The 19441-nt window shown below is 46.8% G+C and overlaps 1 long non-coding RNA gene across 1 annotated transcript in view; it reads right to left on the bottom strand.

Annotated features, from left to right (window-relative positions):
• LOC108519817 (uncharacterized) overlaps window positions 1-11433 on the bottom strand; it is a 19021-nt gene extending 7588 nt beyond the window's left edge. The window contains exons 1-2 of the long non-coding RNA XR_014485058.1: window positions 11282-11433; window positions 10659-10807 (exon numbers count right to left, since the gene is read on the bottom strand). This is a non-coding gene — a long non-coding RNA (uncharacterized LOC108519817). The remainder of the gene's footprint in view (window positions 1-10658; window positions 10808-11281) is intronic.
• Window positions 11434-19441: the final 8008 nt, after the last annotated feature.

The following is a 19441-nucleotide window of genomic DNA, read 5'->3' as shown; positions in this document are numbered from 1 at the left end:
AAAAAAAAAAAAAAAAAAAACCTAGCCTTGGAACCCTCAAATTAAAAGCAAGTGAGGCCCCCATTGCTGGATGTTGGAGAGCCCCTGGGCTCAATCCTCAGACCTCTTTTCTTTGTCCTCTTGATTCACTATCTTATTCACTCCTATGGCTTTAAATACCAACTATATACTGAGAAGTTCTAAGTTCATACCTATAATCAGGGCCTTGTCCCCAGGTGTCAAACTTACGTATCCAGCTGCCTACCCAGTATTCCTATTTGGACTTCCAACAGGCTTCTTAAACAAAATGTGTCCCAAATCAACCCTCTATCTTTCCTCTCAAACCTGTTCCTCCTTTGGTCTTCCCCTATCATAGTTAATGAGTTAATGGCTCAGGTCATCCTTGACTCTTTTTTTTTTTTTTTTGAGACAGAGTCTAGCTCTGTTGCCCAGACTGGAGTGCAGTGGTAACATCTCGGCTCACTGCAACCTCCGCCTCCCGGGTTCAAGCAATTCTTCTGTCTCAGCCTCCTGAGTAGCTGAGACTACAGTTGCACACCACCATGCCTGGCTAATTTTTGTATTTTTAGTAGAGACAGGGTTTCACCATATTGGTCAGGCTGGTCTGGAACTCCTGACATCTTGATCTGCCCGCCTCGGCCTCCCAAAGTGCTGGGATTACAGGCGTGAGCCACCATACCCCACCTCTTTGACTCTGTTTTGCCTGCCTATTTCCCCTTACCCAATTTGTCAACAAATCCTGTTGACTTCACCTTCAAATATCCTGATGTTAACCATTTCTCACCATGCCCTTTGCTTTCACTTTAGCCCAAATTGCCATCATCTCCACCTGGTTTAATGCAGGCGTCTCCTAACTGGTGTCCCCTGCTCTATGTTTGTCATCCCATGGTATACAGTCAGAACAAGTGATCCTTTAAAACGGAATGGTCCTATTTAAGACTTGAGATCCTGGCCAGGCATGGTGGCTCATGCCTGTAATCTCAGCATGTTCAGAGGCCAAGGTAGGAGAATGACTTAGAGCCAGGAGTTCAAGATCATCCTGGCCAACAGTGAGATACTATTTCAACAAACATTTTTTAAAATTTAGCTGGGCATGGTGGCACATGCTTCTAGTTCCAGCTATTCAGGAGGCTGAGGCAGAAGGATCTCAAGCCCAGTAGTTTGAGGCTGCAGTGAGCTATGATCATATCACTGCACTCCAGCCTGGGCGACAGAGGAGACCTTGTCTGTTAAAAAAAAAAAAGAAGAAAAGAAAAAAGAAGGGCTGGTGCAGTGACTCACACCTGTAATCCCAGCACTTTGGGAGGCTGAGGCGGGCTGGTCACCTGAGGTCAGGAATTCGAGACCAGCCTGGCCAACATGGTGAAATCCCATCTCTACTAAATACACTGCACCACTGCACTGTAGCCTGGGCCACAGAGTGAGACTCCATCTCAAGAAAAAGAAAGGAAGGAAGGAAGGAAGGGAGGGAGGGAGCGATGGTAGGTCAGATGCGGTGGCTTATGACTGTAATCCCGGCACTTTGGGAGGCTGAGGCAGGTGGATTACCTGAGGCCAGGAGTTCGAGACCAGCCTGACCAACATGGTGAAACCCCGTCTCTACTAAAAATACAAAATTAGCCAGGTGTGGTGGCGCATGTCTGTAATCTCAGCTACCTGGGAGGCTGAGGGAGGGGAATTGCTTAAACTCAGGAGGCAGAGGTTGCAGTGAGTCAAGATCACACCATTGCACTCCAGCCTGGGCAATAGAGTGAGACTCTATCTCAAAACAAAACAAAACGTAAGATCCTGTCACTCTTCTGCGCAAAACTCTCCAGTGGCTCCCATCTCATTCAGGGTGAAGTCAGTGGCCCCAAGACCCTGCCACACCTGCTCCCCTCCGAGGCCTCCCTTGACCTCATCTGCTAGTGCTATCCACCTTGGTCACCTCTTTCCAGCCACCCTGGGCTCTGTAAAAGCCTATTACACAACACTCATTCTCCAGCATTAACCCTTTGCATTTGTGGATCTTTCTACCTTGAACATCCTCCCCCAGATATCTCCATGGCCTAGTGCCTCTCTTCTTTCAGATCCTTGCTAAAATCTCTCACTAAGACAGGCCCTGACTACTCTATTTAAAATTACAACCCTCTCCCCTCAGCTCTTCCTTCTTTTCATCCCTGCTTTATTTGTCTCCAATGCACTTGTCACCATTTGGCCTACGTAATATTTTACTTATTGTTTTCCCCCTGTAGGATGTAATCTTGATGAAAGCAGCAATTCTTATCAGTTTATTTGTTTATTTATTTATTATTTTGAGACAAAATAATATTATTTTGTCACCCAGGCTGGAGCACAGCAGTACAACCATGACTCACTGCAGCCTTGACCTCCCAGACTCAAACAATCTTCCCACTTCAGCCTGCTGAGCAGCTGAGGCTACAGGTGTGCGCCAACATGCTCAGCTAATTGTTTATATTTTGTAGACACAGTGTCTTGCTATGTCGCCCAGATTGGCCTCAAACTCCTGAGCTTAAAGATGTTCTTCTGCTTTGGTATCCCAAAGTGCTAGGATTACAGGCATGAGCCACTGTGTCCGGCTTTCTCAGTTTATTTAGTGCCACATTTCTACCATCCACAGAAGTGCCTGACACACATAAGGTACTCAATTAATATTTGTTGAATAAATGAATTAATTATGGGCTGCAACGGGCTCCTAATATGTGTCAAGCAGGGGCCTGGAATGTGCCAGAAAACTCCTTACAGTGAATAACATAATTCCCTTTTTTTTTTTTTTTTTTTTGTGACGGAGTTTCACTCTTGTTGCCCAGGCTGGAGTACAATGGCACAATCTTGGCTCACTGCAACCTCTGCTTCCTGGGTTCAAGCGATTCTCCTGCCCCAGCCTCCCGAGTAGCTGAGATCACAGGTGCAAGCCAACATGCCCAGCTAATTTTTTTGGTATTTTTAGTAAAGATGGGATTTCTCCATGTTGGCCAGGCTGGTCTGGAACTCCTGACCTCAGGTGACCCACTCTCCTCAGCCTCCCAAAGTGCTGGGATTACAGGTGTGAGCCACCACACCCAGCCATGATTTCTACTTTGCTGATAAGAAGATTGAGGCTTAAGGCCGGGTGTAGTAGCTCACACCTGTAATCCTAGCACTTTAGGAGGCCAAGGTGGGTGGATCACCTGAGGTCAGGAGTTTGAGACCAGCCTGGCCAACATGGCAACACCTTATCTCTATTAAAAATACAAAAATTAGCTGGGTGTGGTGGTTCACGCCTGTAATCTCAGCTACTCGGGAGGCTGAGAAAGGAGAATGACTTGAACCTGAGAGGCAGAGGTTGCTGTGAGCCCAGATCACGCCACTTTACTCCAGCCTAGTCTGAAGAGCAAAACTCTGTCTCAAATAATAATAATAATAACAATAATAATAATAATAATAAATAAAAAGAAGACAGGCTTGGGGAAATATGAGTGCCCTTCTCCTCTGTTCCTATAGCAACCTGTGCATGGCCCCAGTCTCAGCACCTATCATAGTGCACTGTCATTATCCATTTCCTCAACTAGATGTAAGATTTTTAAGTTCAGGGACTATCCTATCTCTTACTTTTTGTTGCATCTCCAACACCTGGCAGAAAGGTGGGCACATAGTAGGTGCTTAAGAAATATTTCTTGCATGAATACATGAATGAAATGGGCAAGTCAGGGTACAAACTCACAACTTTCAAAAAGAAAAGTCTCTGCCCACCCCACCCCCATCTGCCCTAGAGTGTTCCTGAGACAGCCACAGAGCCAACAGTTAAGTCCCTCCCCCTGGCAGAGTGCCTTCTTGCAAATCCTCACCCACAGAGTTAGAAGTATTTTAGATGGGGAGAAGTATACACTGGCTGACAGTTTTTTCCCATTACACCAGGCAAACGGAAATCATTTCTCCAGTCAATCCTTGCCAGTCCTCTAGAGTCAAGGTCTCTCTTATTCCTTGCCTCCTAATCTACAGTCTGCCTCCCTAGTTTCCCCACTCCTCAGCTGCTGAGTCAGGCTCCCTGCCCATCCATCCACTCACCCAGCCTTCAGCCAACAGCCTCTGTGAGCCTGCTCTGGGCCATGGGAAAGCTGAACTAACCCCCATTCCATTCCCACTGTGAGCTGGCTGGGTTCTTTACATCTTCATTTCAGCAAACTCTCTTCTGCCTCTTCTCTTTATACTCTCTGCCACCCCGATCCCAAGTCTTAGGTCCGTGGAGATGGCTTATTCCAACCACGGATGACTGTGGGCCTCTTGTCTCATCTGCTTCTTTTTCTTGGCTCTTAATTTCTCTAGATCAGTAATTTTTAAACTAGTGTGTGTGTGTGTGTGTGTGTGTGTGTGTGTGTGTGTGTGTGTGATGGACTCCTTTGAGAAGTTGATGTGGGCTATCATATCTCTTCCTCTAATAAATATTAATATCTTTGCACTTAAACACAGCATTTTGCATAGAAGTTCCAGTGCACCTAGATCAAGATCTCTCCTCGTCTTCTCCCCTCCCCTCTAGATTTCTGGTTGTTTTTGGTTCCCAAATCAGTCCACCTGGTCTCCTTTCAGAAGCGGAAGCTTCTTCCTATGATATTATCAATACTGTTATTATTAACAGCAACAGCAAGATTTGTACATTTTTCATGCATCAACTGATTTCAACCTCTCAATGGTCGGTGTGCGATGGATGGTGTGTTGCCTATTATTAACTGCTGTGTTTTTTTTTAACCTTTCCCATCTCCACCACCCGAAACCTACCTTCCCCACCCCTACCCTCACCCTATGGTGTATTGCCTATTATTCTTAACTGCTGTTTTCTTTGACCTCCCCCATTTCTACCACCTAAAACTCTCTTCCTCAACACCACCCCAGTTCTCTGAAGCTCCCTCTTTCTCCCCCATCCACTCTTCAACTGACCACAGGTGGCTTCTTTGTAGTTGCTTGAGCATATGTGAGCCATGAAAGGGTTTCGTTTCCCCTTCTGTTCTCAGCCCAGCTGTGCCAGCCTCTGTGATCCTTGTGAGCTTTAAATGAGGCACTCCAGACCCTTCCTACACAGGCCACGGCATTTCTGGAACTGCCACACCTAAAATCCAGGTATGAGGAAGGAAGGAGACACCTACTTGAACACCTACATTGTACCAGGCTCCGTGGTTGACATAGAGACACTGAGCCCAACCTTTAAAGGCCTCAGCTTCCAGGTCCTTCCAGTCATCTTACTGAAGGGCACCTGGAGGCTCTGAGATGACTGGTCTGATTCCATCTTCTGCTGTCTGTCTGTCTGTGGATGGTTAGGGGCCTCTCGGTAGCATGGCTACCCTTTTTTTTTTTTTGAGATGGAGTCTAGCTTTGTTGCCAGGCTGGAGTGCAGTGGCGCGATCTCGGCTCACTGCAACCTCTGCCTCTCTGGTTCAAGCAATTCTCCTGCCTCAGCCTCCCTAGTAGTTGGGACTACAGGCATGCACCACCATGCCTAGCTAATTTTTGTATTTTTAGTAGAGACAGGGTTTCACCATGTTGGCCAGGATGGTCTCGATCTCTTGACCTTGTGATCTGCCCGACTCAGCCTCCCAAAGTGCTGGGATTACAGGCGTGAGCCACTGCACCCGGTCCTAAAACTTTTTATCAAAGTGTAATATAGGCCAGATGCAGTGGCTCATGCTTGTAATCCAACACTTTGGGAGGCTGAGGCAGGCAGATATGGGAGTTTGGGACCAGCCTGACCAACATAGTGAGACCCTATCTCTAATAAAAATACAAAAGAGTTAGCCAGGTGTGGTAGCACATGCCTGTAATCCTAGCTACTAGAGTGGGTGAGGCAGGAGAATCACTGAACCTGGGAGGCGGAGGTTGCAATGAGCTGAGACAGTGGCCACTGCACTCCAGCCTGGGCAATAGAGTGAGACTGTCTCAAAAAAAAAGAAAAAAGAAAAAAGAAAAAATCATCTGAACTGAACCAAGAGTCTGTAGCCTCAAAGGGGATTTGACTGTAAACCAATCCTCCACTGAAGCCTTCAGAATCCCAAAGTGTGCTCTTAATAAATGGTCCAGAGCATGTCTGACCAGTTCCTCTGATGCTCAAGTTCTCTGCCCATTGTTGCCTTTGTTCCTTCTTTTTTTAAGTTCTGGAAAAAAAAAAATTAGAGACTCTGGGTCGGAGCCCCCTACCCGACAGAGAACTCTAAACTTGATCACTCCTTGATTACGAGTGACAGAGAAATCATCATCTCACAAGGCCACATACTGCATTTTTTAGACAGATCTGGCAACTTAGATTTAAACTTTTTAAAACACACGTGTGTGCGCACACACACAATAAAAAAATCCTTGTTTGGGCTGAAATATGCTGCAATTTTTATTCACTAATTCTAGTCCTGCCCTATGTGGCCTCCCATAATTCGTTTAGTCAATTCAGTAATCAAGTCTCAGGTGCTGAGGCACTTAAGGCAGACCTCCTGAACTCCACGTTCTTCCTGTGGGGATCCTGGGATCTACTGAGTCAGGGATGTGACATTTGCCAAAGAACATTCCACTGGACACTAATCCCCTGAAAGGCCTTATGAAAACAGAACCCTGAGCTCAGATAAGTTGGGAAATGCTATATTGCTCTTCTGGTCTTTATCACATCTCATTCTCCAGAAATCTTTATGAAAACAGAGCTCTGACCTCAAGTAAGCTGGGGAGATGTTTCATGTTCTCTGATCTGTATCACATCTCACACTAGCACAGAGAAGACTCTTGAAGTCCTAAAGCATTGAAAACCCTGTTTCGGCCGGGCACGGTGGCTCAAGCCTGTAATCCCAGCACTTTGGGAGGCCGAGACGGGCGGATCATGAGGTCAGGAGATCGAGACCATCCTGGCTAACATGGTGAAACCCCGTCTCTACTAAAAAATACAAAAAACTAGCCGGGCGAGGTGGCGGGTGCCTGTAGTCCCAGCTACTCGGGAGGCTGAGGCAGGAGAATGGCGTAAACCCGGGAGGCGGAGCTTGCAGTGAGAAGCGATCCAGCCGCCGCACTCCAGCGGGGGCCGCAGAGCGAGCCTCCGTCTCAATCCTTTTTCCAAAGAGGAGAATTTCTATGAATTTTTCTCAGAATGAATATCCTCCTGTACAGGACATAGGCTAGTTAGCTGTAAGCATCCTCTAAAACTGCACTGTCTAATCTGATAGCCGCTAGCACCCAGGTCTACTGAGCACTTGAAATGTGGCTGGTTCAAACTCAGATGTGCTGTGAGTGTGAAATATACACTGGATTTCAGATTCTTAGTACAAAAATAAAATGAAATATGAACACTTTTTATATTGATATATGTTGAAAATTGGGTTAAAATTTGTTATTAAAATTAATTTCTTCTGTTTACTGTTACTTTTAAAAATGTGGCTACTAGAGGCCAGGCACAGTGGCTCACACCTGTAATCTCAGCATTTTGGGAGGCTGAGGCAGGTGGATCACCTGAGCTCAGGCATTTGAAACCAGCCTGGGCAACATGATGAAATGCTATTTATACCAAAAATACAAAAAATTAGTCGGGTGTGGTGATGTGCACCTGTGGTCCCAGCTACTCGGAAGCTGAGGTGGGAGAATCACTTGAGCCTGGGAGACAGAGGCTACTAGAAAATTTATTTATTTAATTAATTAATTATTATTATTATTATTTTATTTTTTTTTTTTTAGACACAGGGTCTCAGCCTGTCACCCAGGCTGGAGTGCAATGGCATGGTCATGGCTCATGGCAGTCTCGACCTCCCAGGCAATCTTTCCACCTCAGCCCCCTGAGTAGCTGGGACTACAAATGCATGCCACCATGCCTGGCTAATATTTGCGTTTTTGTAAAGACAGGATTTTACCATGATCACTTGAGCCAGGGGTTCGAGTGAGCTCAAGTGATCTACCCATCTCGGACTCCCAAAGTGCTGGGATTACAGGCATGAGCCACCGCAACCAACCCAAAAATTTATAATTACGCATGTGGCATGCATTGTATTTTCATTGGAGAGTGCTGCGCCAGTGTTCTGTGCTGCTGGGGAAGGCTGTTTTGGGCTGTATAGGGGAATGTGAGAGGGAGGGTTTGGGTAACCCAGTGTAGGAAGTATAAGGGAACTGTGGGATTCACTGGAAGGGCAGCTCAGGAAGCCTAAGAGCAGGGTGGTCAGGAAGTGGTGAGTAAGCCGAGACCTGAAAGATGAGAAGGAGTTAGCTGGGGGAAGGCAGAGAGAACAGCATGGGTCAAATCCTTGAAGTGAAAGAGGAACTGTATGTATTCCAGGATGTCCAAGGCTTCAGGGGCAGAGGGTAGGCAGTGACCCAACCTGACCCCAGAGAGGGCAGCAAGGGCCAAGACTTTTAGGGCCAGGCAAGCCTCTGTAATGGGTTTATCCTGAGGGCACTGTGAAGCCACGGAAGAGTTTTCAGCTGGTTAAGACTAGACAGATTTGCATTTTAGAAAGATTGCCCCTGACACTTTAAGTGGGGTATGGATGGAAGGAGGGAGAAACCGGAGGCAGAGGAGCTTTTACAGAAATTGTTGAAGTTATCTAAGAGGGAGATGATAAAAGTTTGGACTATGCTACATGCCTTTGAATTGAAGAAAGCCAATGTCTAGGAAATAGACTCGGAGTGGGGACCACTGATCCCAGGCTATTTGGAGATGAAAATAAGGGAGAGGGTGGAGTCAACATTAATATCTGGGGTTCTGAGTAGTAAGGCTATGATGGGAGGCCAGAAATCTATGGGAGGGGAAGAGGATGAGTTCAAGGTGACTTTGAGAAGCATGTGGGGTTACAAGTGGTGATAGCTGAGACAAAGTAGATAGCCAGGTTTAGAGGTTGGAAGATAGTTATGGGCTGGAGATAGAGTTGGGCAGGAAATGTCTCACCTATGAGCCTTAGGTTCCTTATCTGCAAGATGGGGATGTAATCTACTTCCCAGAGTTAGTGTGATGATTAGATTATGTAACATTGATGGCAGCAGTGGCCTGTCTAGAGTGGTCACTGCCATGATGCAGTCTGCAGCGGGGGAGGCACTCCACAGAGCCAGCAGGAGTCGGGAACAGGCAGAAGCCCTGCCATCTTCTGAGTTGACAGGGAGGGAGCTTCATGTTCCATGGGCGCAGCTGCAGCTGCCCAAACCAGGGGTGCAGACCCAGGCATCTCTGCACTCTTGGGGGCCCAGGAAGGCCCCCCTGCCCCTGCAGGCTCAGAAATGCCTGCTTCCACTGCCTGGCCTCTCTCTGCTCCCAGCGCCTGCTTCAATCTCAGAGCAAAGTTGAGGCTGATCCCAGGTGCTGTCACAACCCAGCTGGGTGTGTGCATGCTTGGGGCAGCACTGACACACCAGCCCCCTGACACCTTAGCCCACTTCAGACTTTGGGCACCAACTAACATGGGAGGGAGGCCAAGGAAAGGGCTGAGGGCAGCTCAGCACTGGCCTGCAGGTGCCCCTCTGCCTGAACAACCTGGGTGCCATGAACAGTGGCAGGAGGCAGATAGGTTCTGGGCAAAAAGGGGTGGGTCCCTGGTGAAGCCCCACCTTCAATCCTGGGAAGGCCTAAAGCCTGGAGGCCAGGCTGCCAGTCCGGCAGATTGGAGTAGGAACTTATGGTGCCTTTTCTGGGCCTGCCCATGGCCACCCATGGACCAATCAGCATGCACTTCCTCCCCTGTGAAGCCCGTAAGAACCCTGGACTCAGCCAGACTCAGAGAGATGTCAGGACAACCAGCTGTGGAAAGGAGTTACCCCTCCAGAGTCTCCTCTCTGCTGGGAGCTGAGCAGACATCAGGATGACCAGCTGTGGAGAGGAGCTACCCACTCCAGGGTCTTGTAGCTCCTCTCTGCTGAGAGCTGAACATTAAAGCTGAACATTAGTGGGACACCCTGGCAGCAGAGAGGGGCTACCCACTGTGAGTCTCCTCTAAGCTGCTCTATTGCTCAATAAAGCTCTTCAGCTTGCTCACCCTCCACTTGTCTGCATACCTCATTCTTCCTGGGAATGGGACAAGAACTCAGGACCTCCTGAATGGTGGGGCTGAAAGAGCTGTAAAGCAAACAGGGCTGAAACACACCTCTCGCTCACCACATTGTGGGTAACAGGAAGGGGAGAAGAGCCGAGGCCCTTTGGGGACCCCAGACCTAGGAGCTCCCTGAGCCAGGGCTATGACACCCTCTTTGGGGATCTGTGGTTCCTGACATCTCCAAGTGCCCAGGAACCATTGCATTCCCCAGAGGCAGCAGTGGAAACTGCTTGCAGGATGCCTGGTCCAACTGCAGCCTCGTAGGGAGCCAGCACTCATGCTGGCACCTGGAGCTGCCCACTCCACCACAGTCATTGTTCCTGGCTGTGCACAGTGGCTGGACCCCACGCTTGCTTGCTCACACATGCCCTCGCTGCTCCACTCGCCCTTGGCAGGCATGGGATCCAGGCCATTAGCACGAACTGAGCACAGCCTGCTAGGCCAAGTGGGCGCAGTGGGCCTGAGCAATACTGGCAAAGGCAGCACTGGCCACAGAGGTTTCCAGCTGGTGAAATGACAGCCCAAGGATCCTGTAACAACATGTTGGATGTGCCTGGCATTGCACAGACGCACAGTAGGTGTGTGGGAAGCATTGGTTCTTTATTTCAGAGGGTCTATCATCCTCATTTCCTGCATGGCCAAACCCACCAAGATCTTTGCAGCTACTGCTTCCTTCTCTAGTACTCATGGGACCCACATCTGTGCTTACAAAGTCCCCATTGTAGAGATGGGGAGATGTTTCTGAAAGCAATAGTGGGAAAGGGTGAGTGAAGGCAGCTCCCCCTGCCTGGGTAGTCCTAGAATAGGAAGGGGGTGAGCAGTCAATACATGCAGTGGAGAGGACTCTGACCTGGGAGGAAGGAAGATAAGCTACTTGCCCCAACCCTGCCACCAGCACAATCAATAAACCTTGCTCTGTGCTAAGCCTCAGTTTCTCCACTTCTTCAAGGAAGGGTCTTCCAGCTGAGCCCTTCCCTGTTTCTGTCCCTATCTCCTTCTCTCTTCCAGAAAGCCTCTTGCCTTCTCTTGACTCACAGAAGACATCACTTCCTTGAAGACTTGGCTCACTATAAGCCTCCTGGCAGCTCCTTCCTGGGGCACTGGGCCAAACTCCTGACAAGATTAAGAAGAGGTTTTGGAACTGGGCCAGACTAGGAAAACAGGAAAGATGATGAACAAAACTTCCCTCCTTCTGAGGGTTGTTTATTCCAGTGTTCCTTCAGTTGAGTTTTCTGGGTACACAGCAGCCTCTGGCCCAGCACTTAGTGCACCCTCGGTCATAGGGCTTATCACACAGACTTGCTCCAGTGTCCACTTGTCCAACTGCCCCAAACTCCTGGAAACCAGAAAGAACGCAGATGTGTCTCAACTGAGTGCCTACCATATTTCCATAGGAGGAACTGTCTTCGCATAAAAGCCCCATCTGCAGCTCCTTAAGGTAAGCAGTGTTCTTTCCATTTTGCAGCCATGAAAACTGAGGCTCAGGGAGGCTCCCCAAGGTCACCCAGCATGTTGGTGTTGGATCCAGAAATCGAGAGGGTTGGAAGGGTGGACGTCTTATCAGTTAAAACAATATTCTTTGGAAGCTGATGAACTTTTCCGAGTTTGAATTTTGACTCTGCCACTTACTGCCTGTGGAATCTGGACAAGTTCCTAGTGGGAAGCAGTTTTGGGTCACAGTGGGGATCACAGACTCTGGAATCAAATGTCAGTTCCACCATCTGCTAGTTGTGTGACCTTGGGCAAGTTCCTTTGCCTCTCTGCACTTCAGTTTCCACAGCTGTCAAAAAGGATAATAATAGTGCCTGCCTCATCAACTTGTCGTGTGGATTAAACGTGATAATCCTTGTGGGGCATTTAGCACAGTGTCTGGACCATGGTCCAGTGCCATCCATGTCAGCTATGGTTGAATGCAGGCCACACTAACTCGGGCTACCACCTGTTTCCCTGCTTATTACCTGTCACCCTGGTGGCTCACTCAGCACTTGGCGTGTTGTAGGTGCTCCCGGGCTTACCAACTGAAGGAGTGGTTGGGAATTGACTCAGTGTTTCTGAAAGCAAGCTTCTGACAATGTATGGGAGAAGGATTCTGGAGGAAGATGATTTTCAGGAGTTTCCCAACCAATCAGCAAGTAATTGCTTTTTGCATGCTAGTATGAACTTAGACCAGTTTCAGATTGGTTCTCTGAATGTTACCTATGCAATCAGAAGCATACCTATGCTCACACCTGTAGAAGCAATCTATACTGATTGTGGACTGTTCAAATGCTACATAAAGACCTAAAGCAGAGAGTTAAAGTTCTAAGTAAACTTGCTTCAAAAGAGTTGCCCACTGTTTATCTGAGGCATGTCCTTCCAGAATTTTCCTAAGCCTTGTACCTTTTTTTTTTTTTCTTTTTTGAGACGTTGCCCAGGCTGGAGTGCAGTGGCGCAGTCTCGGCTCACTGCAAGCTCTGCCTCCCAGGTTCACACCATTCTCCTGCCTCAGTCTCCTGAGTAGCTAGGACTACAGGCGCCTACCACCACGCCTGGCTAATTTTTTGTATTTTTAGTAGAGACGGGGTTTCACCGTATTAGCTAGGATGGTCTCGATCTCCTGACCTCGTGATCCACCCACCCCGGCCTCCCAAAGTGCTGGGATTACAGGCATGAGCCACCGTGCCCAGCCTACTTTTTTTTCTTTTTTTGAGACAGGGTCTCACTCTGTCACCCAGGCTGGAGTGCAGTGGCATGTGATCTTGGCTCACCGCAACCTCTGCCTTCTGGGCTCAAGCAACCCTAGCACCTCAGCCTCCTGAGTAGCTGGGACCACAGGTGCATGCCACTACACCTGGCTTTTTTTTTTTTTTTGGTAGAGGCAGAGTTTTACCATGTTGCCCAGGGTGATGTTGAACTGCTGGGCCTAAGTGATCTGCCCGCCTCGACCTCCCAAAGTGCTGGGATTACAGGCGTGAGCCACCACACCCGGCCTCTATGCCTATGCCTCATTTTTGAGTGTCACTGTGTACCCTAGTTGGTGTTAGACACTGCAGGTCCCCGAAGAAGTAGAGATTACTGCCTGTACCTTAGGGACAGGCACAGTTGGGGCGGGACCCAGAATTCACGGAACACTTAATCAGCAATTAAAACGTCCACGGTACCAGTGACTCACTCGCTCAATACGTACTTAACATCTGTGGTTCAGAGACCCGGAAATGACAAATCAAGGTCCTACTTGGCTTCAGAGTGAGCCCTGAGATTGAATCAGCAAGGAAACCCTTTGGTATACTTGCCCCCTGATTATGGGCCTGTCAACCAAGCCTCAGTGGGAGGGCAGGACGGGTGATGTGTCCTCGCTGCCCAGAAAATTGCACTTTCCTGCCTCATTTATCTTATGTAGAGAAGTGAACTGAGCAGCCCGACAGGCTGGGCTTGCCACAGGTGGCTTCTGGAACTTGGGTGACTCACTCCCTTCTCTGAGCCTCAGGTTTCTCATTTGAAGCATGGGGAGGATCCTCCTGCCTTGAAAGGCACATTTTTCATTCATTCATTCATTGTAAAAGATGGTATTTCATGAGTGTGGAGGGATGACTCAATAAACATAGCCATCTAGGGGGAAAAAAGAATTGGGTCATTTGGTAGATTGTATTACTGTTCAGGAATTATTTACTTTCCCCAGCCCCCACCACCATGGGAGGAATATACTTCCTCACCCTGTTGATATTGCACTTGGCCATGTGACTTGCTTTGGCCATGAGAATATGTGTGGAAGTCACAGAGGCCAGGCCCAAGGCACAAAGTGTTTCCATTCACCCCTTTGAGCAACCATCCTTGGTCATGAGAACCACAAGTCCCAGACAGTGGAAGCTCCTTCATCCTGGACTCCAAATGAGAAGATGTACGAGACAGTCACCTACTCACCCCACAGCCTGGAGCCCAGCCCAGCCAGCCCCAGAAAGCCCAGCAGAGCCCCAGCTTGACCCACAGATCCCTGGGCGAGAAGTGAATGTTTACTGTTGTAAGCACCAGGCTTCTGGAAGTTGTCTTTTATGCATCATTATCACAGCAAAATCTGACCAATGTGGATCCCTGGCTCACCCTTATATTGAATTTAGCTTGGGTCTTGAGCGAGGATATTCTTTTTATTATCATTATTATTATTTTTGATACAGAGTCTCACTCTGTCGCCCAAGCTGAAATGCAATGGTGTGATCTCAGCTCAGTGCAACCTCTGCCTCCCTGGTTCAAGCAATTCTCCTGTCTCAGCCTCCCGAGTAGCTGGGATCATAGGCGCCCGCCACCACACCTAGCTAATTTTTGTATTTTTAGTAGAGATGGGGTTTCACCATGTTTGCCAAGCTGGTCTAGAACTCCTGGCCTCAGGTGATCCACCCACCTCAGCCTCCCAAAGTGCTGGGATTATAGGTGTGAGCCACCGTGCCCAGCCGAGCAAGGATTTTCTCATTAGATGATATTTGACCTGAGATCTGCATGTTTAGGGGGAGCTAGTCACGTGGCCATCTAGGGGAGAAATGTGCCAGGCAACAGGAATAGCAACGCTGTGGTCCTGAGACTGGAGGAAACTTGGCCTGTTCAGGAAAAGAAAGAAGGCCAGTGTGAAAGAAATAAGGGTTGTTTGGTAACTGAGAGGGAGAGAGTCTGAGCTCTAGACTCATATGTTCAATACGGTACTTCAGGCTGGGCATGGTGGCTCACACCTGTAATTATTTTATTTTTAATTGACACATAATGATTGTATTTATGGGGTACAATGTGATGTTTCAATACATACACACACTATGATGATCAAATCAAGGTAATTAGAAAATCCATCACCTCAAACATTTATCACTTCCTTATGGTGAGAACATTTCAAATCCTCTTTTCTGCTATTTTGAGATGTACGTCATTCTTAACTATAGTCACCCTATTGTGCAATAGAACACCAGAACTTATTTCTTCTACCTAACTGTAACGTGGTACCTATTGGCCAACCTCTCCTCCTCCTCCCTCTGCCAACCCCTCCTTAGCCTCTAGTAACCACTATTTTACCCTCTACTTCTATGAGACTTAAAACAAAAAAAATTTTTTTTTATTTTGAGACAGGGTCTTTTATCACCCCGGCTGGATTACAGCTCACTGCAGCCTTGAACTCCTGGGTTCAAATGATCCTCCTGCCTCAGCCTCCTGAGTAGCTGAGAACCGCAGGAATGTACCATCCCACCCAGAATTTTTTTTTTTTTTTTGAGTCAGAGTCTTGCTCTGTTGCCCAGGCTGGAGTGCAATGGCACAATCTCAGCTTACTGCAACCTCCGCCTCCCGGGTTCAAGCAACTCTCCTGCCTTAGCCTCCCAAGTAGCTGGGATTACAGGTGCCTGCCACCACGCCCGGCTAATTTTTTTTTTGTATTTATAGTAGAGATGGGGTTTCACCATATTGGTCAGGCTGGTCCCAAACTCCTGACCTCGTGATCCCCCCACCTCAGCCTCCCAAAGTGCTGGAATTACAGGTGTGAGTCACCGTGCCTGGCCCACCCAGAAAAAATTTTAACTTTTTTTGTAGAGATGGAGTCTTGGTATGTTGCTTAGGCTGGTCTTGAACTCCTGGACTCAAGCAATCCTCCTTTCTTGGCCTCCCAAAGTGTTGGGATTACAGGCTTGAGCCACTGTGCCAAGTGGAGATCAATTTTTTTAGGTTCCACAGATAAGTAAGAACATACAGTTTGTTTTTCTGTGTCTGGCTTATTTCATGTAACATAAAGTCACCAGATTCATCCAGGTAGTCGCAAATGAACAGGATTTAGTTCTTTTTTATGGCTGAATAGTATTCCATTGTTTACATGCACTGCGTTGTCTTCATCCATTCATTCGTTGATGGACACTTAGATTGATTCCATACACTGGCTATTGTGAATAATGCTGCAATAAATATGGAAGCACAGATACCTCTTTGACATGCTGATTTCCTTTCCTTTCCTTTATTTTATTTTATTTTATTTTATTTTGTTTTATTTTAGAGACAGAGTCTCACTCTGTTGTCCAGGCTGGAGTGCAGCGGTGACATCTCGGCTCACTGCAACCTCCGCCTCCCAGGTTCAAGTGATTCTCCTGCCTCGGCCTTCCAAGCAGCTGGGACTACAGGCACATGCTACCACATCCAGCTAATTTTTTGTATTTTTAGTAGAGACAAGGTTTTACCATGTTGGCCAGGCTGGTCTCAAACTCCTGGCTTCAAGATCCACCTGTCACAGCCTCCCAAAGTGCTGGGATTACAGGCATGAGCCACTGGGCCCAGCCAATTTCTTTTAGATGTATACGTAATAGTTGGATTTCTGGATCATATGGTAGTTCCATTTGTAATTTTGGGGGGAACTTCCATACTGTTTTCTATGATGGCTGTACTAATTTACAGTCCCACGAAAAGTGTGTAAGGGTTCCCTTTTGTCTGCATCCTCGCCAACACTCGTCTTTTGTCTTTTTCATAATAGTGGTTCTAACTGGAGTGAGATGATATGTTTATGCTTTTGATTTGCATTTCCCTGATGACTAGTGATATTGAGCATCCTTTCAAATATCTGCTAGCCGTTTGTAAGCCTTATTTTGAGAAATGTCTATTCGGGTCTTTTTTCCATTTTAAAGTTGGATTATTTGGTTTGTTTTTTGTTTTTGTTTTTGATTTGTTTTTTGCTATTGAGTTGTCTGTTACTTATATATTCTGGATATTAACCAGATGTATAGTTTGCAAATATTTTCTCCCATTCTGTGTGTTATGTCTTCATGCGTTGATTGTTTTTTTGTGCAGAAGCTTTTCAGTTTGATGTAATTCCATTTGTCTATGTTTGCTTTTGATGCCTGTGTTTTATTTTTATTTTTGAGACAGTGTTGCTCTGTCATCCAGGCTAGAGTGCAATGGCGCACTCTCAGCTCACTGCAACTGCCACCTTCTGGGTTCAAGCAATTTTCCTGCCTCAGTCTCCCAAGAGTAGTTGGGACTACAGGCATGTGTCACCGTGGCCAGCTAAGTTTTGTGTTTTTAGCAAAGACGGGGTTTTGCCATGCTGGCCAGGCGGGTCTCAAACTCCTGATCTCACGTGATCCGCCCACCTCGGCCTCCCAAAGTTCTGGGATTACAGGCATGAGCCACTGCACCCAGCGTATGCTTGTGCTTTTGAGGTCTTATCTAAAAAACCCTTGTCCAAACCAATGTCAAAAAAATGTGTCCCCATGCTTTCTTCTAGTACGGTTTCATAGTTTTGGGTCTTAGATCTAAGTGTTTAATTCATTTTGAGTTGATTTTTGTACATGGTGAAAGGTAGGGGTCTAGTTTCATATTTTTGCATACAGATACCCAATTTTCCTGGCACCATATATTGATGAGACTGTCTTTTCCCCCAATGTGTGTTTTTTGCACCTTTGTTGAAAAATGAGTTGGCTGTAGTTGCAGGGATTAATTTCTGATCTCTCTATTATGCTCCATTGGTCTATACATCTGTTTCTGGGTAGTTTGAAGTACTAGCCAATGTATTTCTTTTTTCGTATAATGTCTTTTATCTTATCACATTTCTCTGGTTCCTTTGGCCTTGGAGGTTGTTTTTATAGCAGAAGTGCAGAAAGAAAAGAATGAAAATAAATGAATATTAGCTTTTTCCTTTTTCAGTATGGGAAGTTTTAAGCATTTACAAAAGTAAAGAGAATAATGAACCCTTAGCTACTCATCACTCGGCTTAAAGTGATCAACTTATGGATAAACTTCTTTAATTATATGCCCATCTACCCTTTCCTTTATGGGATAATTTCTGTGCAGATCTCAAACATCATATCATTTCATCTGCAAACAATTCTCCATGTCTCTCTAAAAAAGGAACTTTAAACATGTAGCCACAATTATTATTATTACACCTAAAAAACCAACAACAAATTCTTAATATCATCCATTATCCAGTCCATGTTTAAATATACTGAATTGGCTGGGCACGGTGGCTCAAGACTGTAATCCCAGCACTTTGGGAAGTTGAGGTGGGTGGATCACTCAAGGTCAGAAGTTGGAGACCAGCCTGGCCAATATGGTGAAACCCTGTCTCTACTATAAATACAGAAATTAGCTGGGCATGGCGGCATGCGCCCGTGATCCCAGCTACACAGGAGGCAGAGGTTACAGTGAGCCGAGATGGCACCACTGCACTCCAGTCTGGGCAACAGAGGGAGACTCTGTCTCAAAACAAAACAAAACACCAAACAACAAATTCTTAATAGCATCCAACATCCAGTCCATGTTTAACTATACTCAATTGGCCAGACACAGTGGCTCATGCGTATAATCCCAGCACTTTGGGAGGCTGAGGTGGGCAGATCACTTGAGGTCAGGAGTTTGAGACCAGCCTGGCCAATATGGCAAAACCACATCACCACTAAAAATACAAAAATTAGCCAGGCATGGTGGTGCACGCCTGTAATCCCAGCTAATCACTTGAACCCAGGAGCAGAGGTTGCAGTGAGCTGAGATGGTGCCACTGCACTCCAGCCTGGACAACAGAACTAGACTGTATCTCAAAAAAAAAAATATATATATATATATGTGTGTGTGTGTGTGTGTGTTTGTGTGTGTGTATGTGTGTGTGTGTGTGTGTGTATATACCCAATGTGTTGCATAATTTAAAAAACATATTGTATTCATTTGAATCAAGATCCAAACAAGGTCCACACAATCCACTGATTGGTAATAATTAAGTCTCTTTTACCCTTTAGGCTCTCCCTTTCTCTCTTTTTTAAGTGTGGAAGGTGGAATAAGCAGGATTGGAGAGATTTTCCCTTGCTCTGTCTTCAGTTTGTTTATTGAAGAAATAAGGGGCTAGGCGGGGTGGCTCATGTTTGTAACCCCAGCATTTTAGGCGGCTGAGGCTGGTGGATCACTTGAGGTCAGGAATTCAAGACCAGACTGGCCAACACGGTGAAAACCCATTACTTCCAAAAACAAAAAAACAAAAACACCACCACCACCACCACCAATAACCTCTCCCCAAAACAACAAACAACAACAACAACAACAACAAAATTAGCCAGGTGTGGTGGCACATGCCTGTAGTCCTTGAGAGGCTGAGGCAGGAGAATCACTTGAACCTGGGAGGTGGAGGTTGTAATATATATATATAGTATTTGTCTTGTAGAGTCTTCTACCTTCTGGTTTGTGGATTGCATCCCGGTGGTGTCATCTAACACATGAGCCCCCAGTCCCTTGTACTGGTCCTCGGCCTGATTCCTAACAGGCCGCACAGTGGGAGGAGAGTGGTGGGCCACTGAATGAAGCTTCATCCGTATTTACAGCTGCTCCCCATCGCTCTGCCTCCTGTCAGATCAGCAGCAGCATTCGATTCTCGCAGGAGTGCAAACTCTTGTGAACTGCGCATGTGAGTGATCCAGGTTGCGAGCTTCTTCTTTTTTTTTTTTTTTTTTTTT

This window comes from Rhinopithecus bieti, unplaced genomic scaffold (genome assembly GCF_001698545.2).
Source record: "Rhinopithecus bieti isolate Rb0 unplaced genomic scaffold, ASM169854v2 scaffold_38981, whole genome shotgun sequence".
Lineage (NCBI taxonomy): Eukaryota > Metazoa > Chordata > Mammalia > Primates > Cercopithecidae > Rhinopithecus > Rhinopithecus bieti.
The sequence above is the reverse complement of the archived record's forward strand: the minus strand, read 5'-3'. Positions and strand labels throughout refer to the sequence as shown.